Source organism: Narcine bancroftii, chromosome 2 (genome assembly GCF_036971445.1).
Source record: "Narcine bancroftii isolate sNarBan1 chromosome 2, sNarBan1.hap1, whole genome shotgun sequence".
NCBI lineage: Eukaryota > Metazoa > Chordata > Chondrichthyes > Torpediniformes > Narcinidae > Narcine > Narcine bancroftii.
The window spans coordinates 186,726,333-186,733,345 of record NC_091470.1 but is presented as its reverse complement, the minus strand read 5'-3'; the positions used below and the strand labels follow the sequence as shown (position 1 = coordinate 186,733,345).

General features: G+C 51.8%; 2 non-coding genes across 2 annotated transcripts; both read right to left on the bottom strand.

Annotated features, from left to right (window-relative positions):
• Nucleotides 1-336: 336 nt before the first annotated feature.
• Nucleotides 337-500, bottom strand: LOC138755912 (U1 spliceosomal RNA). Its single transcript, XR_011352624.1, has one exon. It is a non-coding gene; the product is annotated as a U1 spliceosomal RNA (small nuclear RNA).
• Nucleotides 501-6,414: 5,914 nt separating this feature from the next.
• Nucleotides 6,415-6,578, bottom strand: LOC138755911 (U1 spliceosomal RNA). Its single transcript, XR_011352623.1, has one exon. It is a non-coding gene; the product is annotated as a U1 spliceosomal RNA (small nuclear RNA).
• Between the last annotated feature and the right edge of the window lie 435 nt (nt 6,579-7,013).

The window sequence follows — 7,013 nt, the reverse complement described above, 5'->3', positions numbered from 1 at the left end:
CTGGGCCCCATAGTGGTATTTAGATTATGTCTTCTGATGCAACTGCATCCCTTCTTGCATAAGCTGTTCTAAATCCTCCATTACAGGGGGAAGCTGTATGGTGAAGATTTTGATAGGTTGTGTAGAAATTGGGTGATGAGAGTGAATTGGATTTGTTGTTTTAGTGGGGAGATTTGGTGAGCGTCAGAGGGTGAGTGAAGACGGGTGGAGATTTTGCAATGAGAGGGTCTCCCACGAAGACTATAACAGCACATGAAAGGACCATTAAGAAGAGAGAGTCGGTATGAAACGGGTTAATAATGAGTAGAAATGAATTCTGTCTTTGGAAGTAAAGATCAGGGGAGAGCGCGAACGCAGTCCCCCACTACCACAAATTTTGCAGTCGAGTATCCCGCATTTGGGGACATCGCAGGCGTCAGCACACCCGAAGTGCAATGGGATAGCCTCGTCCTGGGAGATCGGCCATCATGACCACCGATTCTCCCCTGCCAGGTAAGTATGCTTTTGCTCGCTCGTTCCCACTCCCCCAACCTCCAACCTTCCCCCTTTAGATCATAGCGAGCTGGATCTTTTTCAACCTTCTATTGCACCAACTCCCCACAATCAGTTTCCAATTCCAGATTTGACTTCGATTCTTTCATTATTGTTGATATTTTCTATATCTTCTACTTTGCTTCCCTTCATTTGCATATCTGCCGTAAAAGGAAGATCCCTTAGTGGGAGCGGCTTGCCATTGGACCCTGACCACTGAGTGTCGCACTGTTCCCGGCGCATGCGTGACGCTCACGAGAGTTGCCACCGCTGGCTGTGAAGCCAGCCATGACTGCAAATTGTGACATTAATTCACGAGTTAGGACGCATCACCGTTGCCAACACGTTCGTCCTCCCTTCGTTGTTTGACGGGCTTCTCCTCTGCTTTGAGCCCGACGTTGTCCGGCAGCAGAAGAGTTCTGGCCTTGTTGAGGGGGCAAGATTTTCAAAAGAAGCCAGACTCCATTGACCAACCTGCCAACTGTCCCGAGTGCCACTGGGACCCATCGGGAGGTAGGGCTGAGGAGGAAACACGCCGTCGAGGACCCGCCCATTTCCACCTGCCAATCGCGCGGTCTCCGCAGCCACGAACCCGGGTCCGTCCCCTAATTGGCTGAGGTGCTGGGAAGTCGGCTGATGGACAGGAAGGAGGAGTGTGAAAGACCTACCACTTGCGGTGGGTGACGTCATGGGCGCTAACGATGGCTCGGCTGCGCGTTTGGCCGAGATACGCTGGAGGCGCCTGATTTGAACGTGGCTCGCTGGGAGTGAGGGGGCGGAGGGCTGTGTGAACGGGTGGTGAGTGGATGAAGGTAGGGAGGGAGGGGGCGGAGGGCTGTGTGAGGGAGGGAGGAAGGGTTGGAGGGCTGCGTGACGGACGGTGTGGAGGAGTGGAAGGTGGAATGACAGGCAGGGGGTGGAGGGGAGGGTTGTTGGGAGGGTGTGAATGGGGTGATGGGTGGGGAAAGGAGTGAGTGAGTTGGACGGGATGGGAGTGAGTGGGGTGTAGGGGTAGGGTCGATGAGGGACAGAGGAGGGAGGAAGTGATTTGGGAGGAAACGGGGAGAAATGGGCGAGGGAGGTGGAGGAGCGGGTGTGATGGAGGGAGGGAGGGAGGGAGAGCATAACAAGAGGAAAGTGGAGGGATGGAGGATGCGGGTTGGGGCAGGGAGGAGGTGTGAAGGGGATGGAGGCAAGGAGACGTCTGTGGGAGAGGGGTTATTTTCTGGCAGAGGGGGTCTGTAGTCGAGTGGGGAGCTCCACTCAGTTGGGCGGGGTCTTTTGTCGGGGAGGGTGGGCTCTTGGACAGTGGGGCTGTAGTCTTGGAGACGGTGTCTGTAGTCTGGGGGAAGGGAATCTGTCATTTAGGGAGGCAGGTCTGTAGTCTGGGAGAGGTAGGTCTGTTGTCTGACAACCCCTTTTCAACCGAAAGGTTAAGTCGGTGCTCCTCCTGCCCGGGTTCTCCACTTTCAGGTGGCCACCTGACACCAGCTTTGGTGTACAAGAGGTGGCTTTACAGTTGGATATTGTGGCCAGCTGTAAGCGGCTATCGAACCCATTAATTGGTGAGTGAACAACCAGTGTTTAAAGCTGTCGTTCACACTAAACCAAGAAAAGCCGGGTCAGTGCGACCTTCTTCACAGAGATCCGACATCCCGGCGCAATGGTAGGCGGGACGTTCAGCATTAATGCAACGTCGTCGTCCCGGGAAGGCGCGGAAACTTTTACACTGATGTCAAACATGTTGCCTCTGACACTACTTACTTTGGCAACTAAGGACTAGGATGAAAATGACGCACCCCAATGCCGCATTCGTCATGTTAACACAGGTAAGGGAAGTGGTAAAAATGTGTACCATCTGACGAGCAGTGTAAAAGGGCCTGGGTGAGGGGGGTTCAGTCTGGGGAGAAGGGGGATGTTGTCTCTGGATGGCTGTGTCGTCTGGGGAAGTGGTAGTGTAGTCTGGGGAGGAGATGTAGTTTGGTGGAGGGGGGTGTATCTGGGGAGTGGAGTGTCATCTTGAGGAATGGGGCATCTCGGAGAGGGGGGATGTAGCCTGTGTTGGGGGCTGTAGTCCAGGGATGGGGGTTGTAATCTTGGAGAAGGTGTCTCGTCCAGGAGAGAGCATCTATAGCCAGGAAGAGTGGGGCTTTAGTCTGAGAGAAGAGTGCCATCGATTCGGGTGGGTGGGGGGTGGGGGGAGGGGCACGTGGGTTGTAGTTTAATGGAGGTTGCTGTCTTCCGAAAGAGAAGGGTCTCCCTGCGCATGCGTAACACTCATTAGAGTTGCCACCGGTGGCTGTGAAGCCAGCCATGACTGCACATTGTGACATTAGTTCGCGAATTAGGACGCATCACCTTTGCCAGCACGTTCGTCCTCCTTTCGTTGTTCATGCTCGAGGTCACTGTCTTCTGTTCGGATACACAAACGGTCTGGAGACTGATGTGGGCAGTTTGCGTCGGCATTAGGCACCAGGGTGAACCTGGTAACTGTCCCGACTGGTCCACCATCCCTCATCACAGTCAGATCTGACCACCTGAAGGCACGGGGGATCTTATATGGAGAGGCTGAGGTGTGTTATAAGAATTGGTCAGAGGGAATTGCAAAGGTCCACCAAAATTTGGAACTGTGGACATGGTGCTCCCTCACGATTTTGGGGAAGAAATTGGTCAAACGGCGCGAGGTTTTCTCGGTTCTGCCACACCTGGGACAGGAGTGACCCATCCTTCACCTCTCCGCCCTGGCGCCCAACTGTGGGGAGTCCATAGTAAATCGTGTCCGAAAGAGCGCCGTCACTAAAACATGAGAACAAGGTGTTATTAAACTTGGCTCTCATTCTGATGACCACCCTCGTGTGTGGCTGCATCAGGTTGTGCGTGGAAGCAAAGGAGGAGGTCACCAAGTGCCACTACGTGCTGAGGTTCTAGCTGAATCAGGAGTTGCGAAAGATAAGCCTGGCCCCAAAGCCACGCTATGTCCCGGTCAGCTGGACTTTGCCACACCACCTATACTTTGTGGAAAGGTGTTTCCAGGAGAACATTTCTAACCAGAAGGCGATCAGGCAGTGACCAGCACGGAATGTCCTGCAGAAACTGGGAGAAGAGGACTCGATGGATCTGGTGGGATGGTACCCTGAGCTGACCCTCCGGAACATCTGGCACTGAGGCCTGGTGCAGCCAACGCGAGGAAACTGTGGGGAAGGGCCACCGTGTAGAGAAGTGGTGGACACCTTTGCTTAACATAAGAGCCACATATGGTTACAAAAATGTTATATAAATGTTGAAAAATACATGTAGGTAACAATATTTATTCATGAATGTATTTTTAAACACTGCTAATTGGGCACATACTGCACGAACGTGTCATAGGTGAATTTTTGTGGAACTAATTTTAGGGGAAAATTTCTACAACATGTATTCAACTTTTGACTGCTGTTACCAATGGAGACGTCAGGAGCATCGATGGGTGGAGGGGGGCGGGTGCAACCGAGGCGGAGTCCACGGTCAGGGCGTCGGGAGGTTCGGAGGGCGTGTGGTCGGGGTGTCACGCCCTTCGGTGGGTGAGCGGTTGTTACATTGGGAGCTTCTGTGCTGTGCGGTCGGCTGACAGGAGTTTCGGTGGGTAGCTTTGGTGGGCTGCTTTGGTGGGCTGGTGATGGGAGCTTTGGTGGTGTGTAATCAGGGCGCCAGCATCTTTGGTGGGTGGGCGGTCGGGGTATCCAGAGTCTCGGTGGGTGGGTGACCGGGGGCGGTCAGTGCAGCAGGAGCTCGGCTGGCATCGGGAGCTTCAGTGGGTGTGGGGTTGATACATTTGGAGCTTCGGTGGGAGGGCGGTTGGGTGACCAGACCTTCGGTGGGCGGGTTATCATGGCGTTGAGGGTTCGGCTGGTCGGACAGTCAGGAGTTCGGATGGGAGGGCAGCTAGAGCGATGTTCCATGACTAGGGTATCGCGAGCTCGGACGGACGTGCGGACTGCATCTTACTGACAATCCGTGAATTTCACGCATTAACACTACACAGTCAAAATACCTCGGTGAACCACAGGTCAATGTCAAAAGTCTGCACTTGTCTTGTGAGTCGTGGTTTGACCACCCCTGCTCTTGAGTCCTCCCATCATCAGACACTATAGTCAGGAAGAGTGGGGCTTTCGTCTGAGAGAAGAGTGCCGTCGTTTCGGGTGGGGGTGAGCGCGGGTGTTGTAGTTTAATGGAAGGAGCTGTAGTCTGGAACTGTGGACATGGTGCTCCCTCACGATTAGGGGCAAAATGGCGCGAGGATTTCTCGGTACTGCCATACGTGGCACAGGAGTGACCCATCCTTCACCTCTCAAAGGGGAGCGGGGTGGGGGTTTGGGGTGAAATGACAAGGTGTCACAGAGGTGGGAACCGGGAACAAAGGTCACGGTGTACATGGATGAGAATGTATAAAATGGGTGTAAAAAGCCTGAAAGTTTTCTTCTTTGTTAATAACTTATTGTGAAATGTATGCTTGTAGTTGATTTGAACTGTGCGGAGTTCTAATTAAAATGTGAAAAAGTGAAGTGCCTCTCATTTTGACTGAACGGTGTCATTGGCTTTCAAAAATAATGTTTTACCTAATTTCAATATTGGTTTCCGCAGCCTGTTGTTGGAAGCTGGGTTTATTTTTTCCAATGTGTTTTGAGCTAATTTTGGAAGTAGGACAGCAAAGGAGCAGTGAGGGGCTTTGTGGCTGAAGACCACACAGGCGGTGGGCTGGAGTTGATGAAGCCACACAGGCTGCGGGCTGCTGGTGACTGGCTTTAGACTGGCTGAAGGGGTAGCTGGTGTTGTAAGGGTGGCGAGGGCTTCCTAATCATGTGTGAGGTTTGCGCGTGTGTGTAGCTGGGATTAGCGATGGTTTGAACTGAAGGCTGCGTAGTTTGCAGGCTCCTGGACATAATGACTTTTGGGGATAGGGACGCCTGTCTTTTGCTTCCCTTTTACTGCCTGGGGAATTTTGGCGATAGCAAATCTTCGTCCGGCTTCTGATAGAGTTAAGGAAATTTGGTGTAATATGATAAGGCGGGGTGGGGGGGGGGGTGGTGGGGCGGCGACGGGGGGCGTTGTCTTGGGTCAACTTTTCCCTCTCATTTTGTTCATTTTTGATTGGTCACAGTGTTTGAGCTACCGAAAGAAAATAGACACACACACACACACACACCGAGAGCAGTTCAGTTTATACAATGCTTTATTACAAAATCTAAAGCTGAATTCAAACTACAATATGCAAGGCCTTGCCAATTATACTTTTCAACGCCTAGCAAGGACTGCACACTTGTATAGGTTGTCGGGGCGCCGGTAGCCGCTTCTCTACCTCCCTCGACCAGGACGTTAGCTGGACTCTTGAAGTTCTTCTTCTTGCTGAGAGATATTGCTACCTCTTGGAGAGTCTCAAACTTCAGCAGTGGGACCATGGCTTATATTACCCAAATGTTGTTTACTTCAGATCTTATCTCTTTGAACTAATGATTTAATAATCTTCAAGGTCTCATGACAGTCTGCAACCAACAAAAGACAACTGCATCCCTGGGCCCCATAGTGGTATTTAGATTATGTCTTCTGATGCAACTGCATCCCTTCTTGCATAAGCTGTTCTAAATCCTCCATTACAGGGGGAAGCTGTATGGTGAAGATTTTGATAGGTTGTGTAGAAATTGGGTGATGAGAGTGAATTGGATTTGTTGTTTTAGTGGGGAGATTTGGTGAGCGTCAGAGGGTGAGTGAAGACGGGTGGAGATTTTGCAATGAGAGGGTCTCCCACGAAGACTATAACAGCACATGAAAGGACCATTAAGAAGAGAGAGTCGGTATGAAACGGGTTAATAATGAGTAGAAATGAATTCTGTCTTTGGAAGTAAAGATCAGGGGAGAGCGCGAACGCAGTCCCCCACTACCACAAATTTTGCAGTCGAGTATCCCGCATTTGGGGACATCGCAGGCGTCAGCACACCCGAAGTGCAATGGGATAGCCTCGTCCTGGGAGATCGGCCATCATGACCACCGATTCTCCCCTGCCAGGTAAGTATGCTTTTGCTCGCTCGTTCCCACTCCCCCAACCTCCAACCTTCCCCCTTTAGATCATAGCGAGCTGGATCTTTTTCAACCTTCTATTGCACCAACTCCCCACAATCAGTTTCCAATTCCAGATTTGACTTCGATTCTTTCATTATTGTTGATATTTTCTATATCTTCTACTTTGCTTCCCTTCATTTGCATATCTGCCGTAAAAGGAAGATCCCTTAGTGGGAGCGGCTTGCCATTGGACCCTGACCACTGAGTGTCGCACTGTTCCCGGCGCATGCGTGACGCTCACGAGAGTTGCCACCGCTGGCTGTGAAGCCAGCCATGACTGCAAATTGTGACATTAATTCACGAGTTAGGACGCATCACCGTTGCCAACACGTTCGTCCTCCCTTCGTTGTTTGACGGGCTTCTCCTCTGCTTTGAGCCCGACGTTGTCC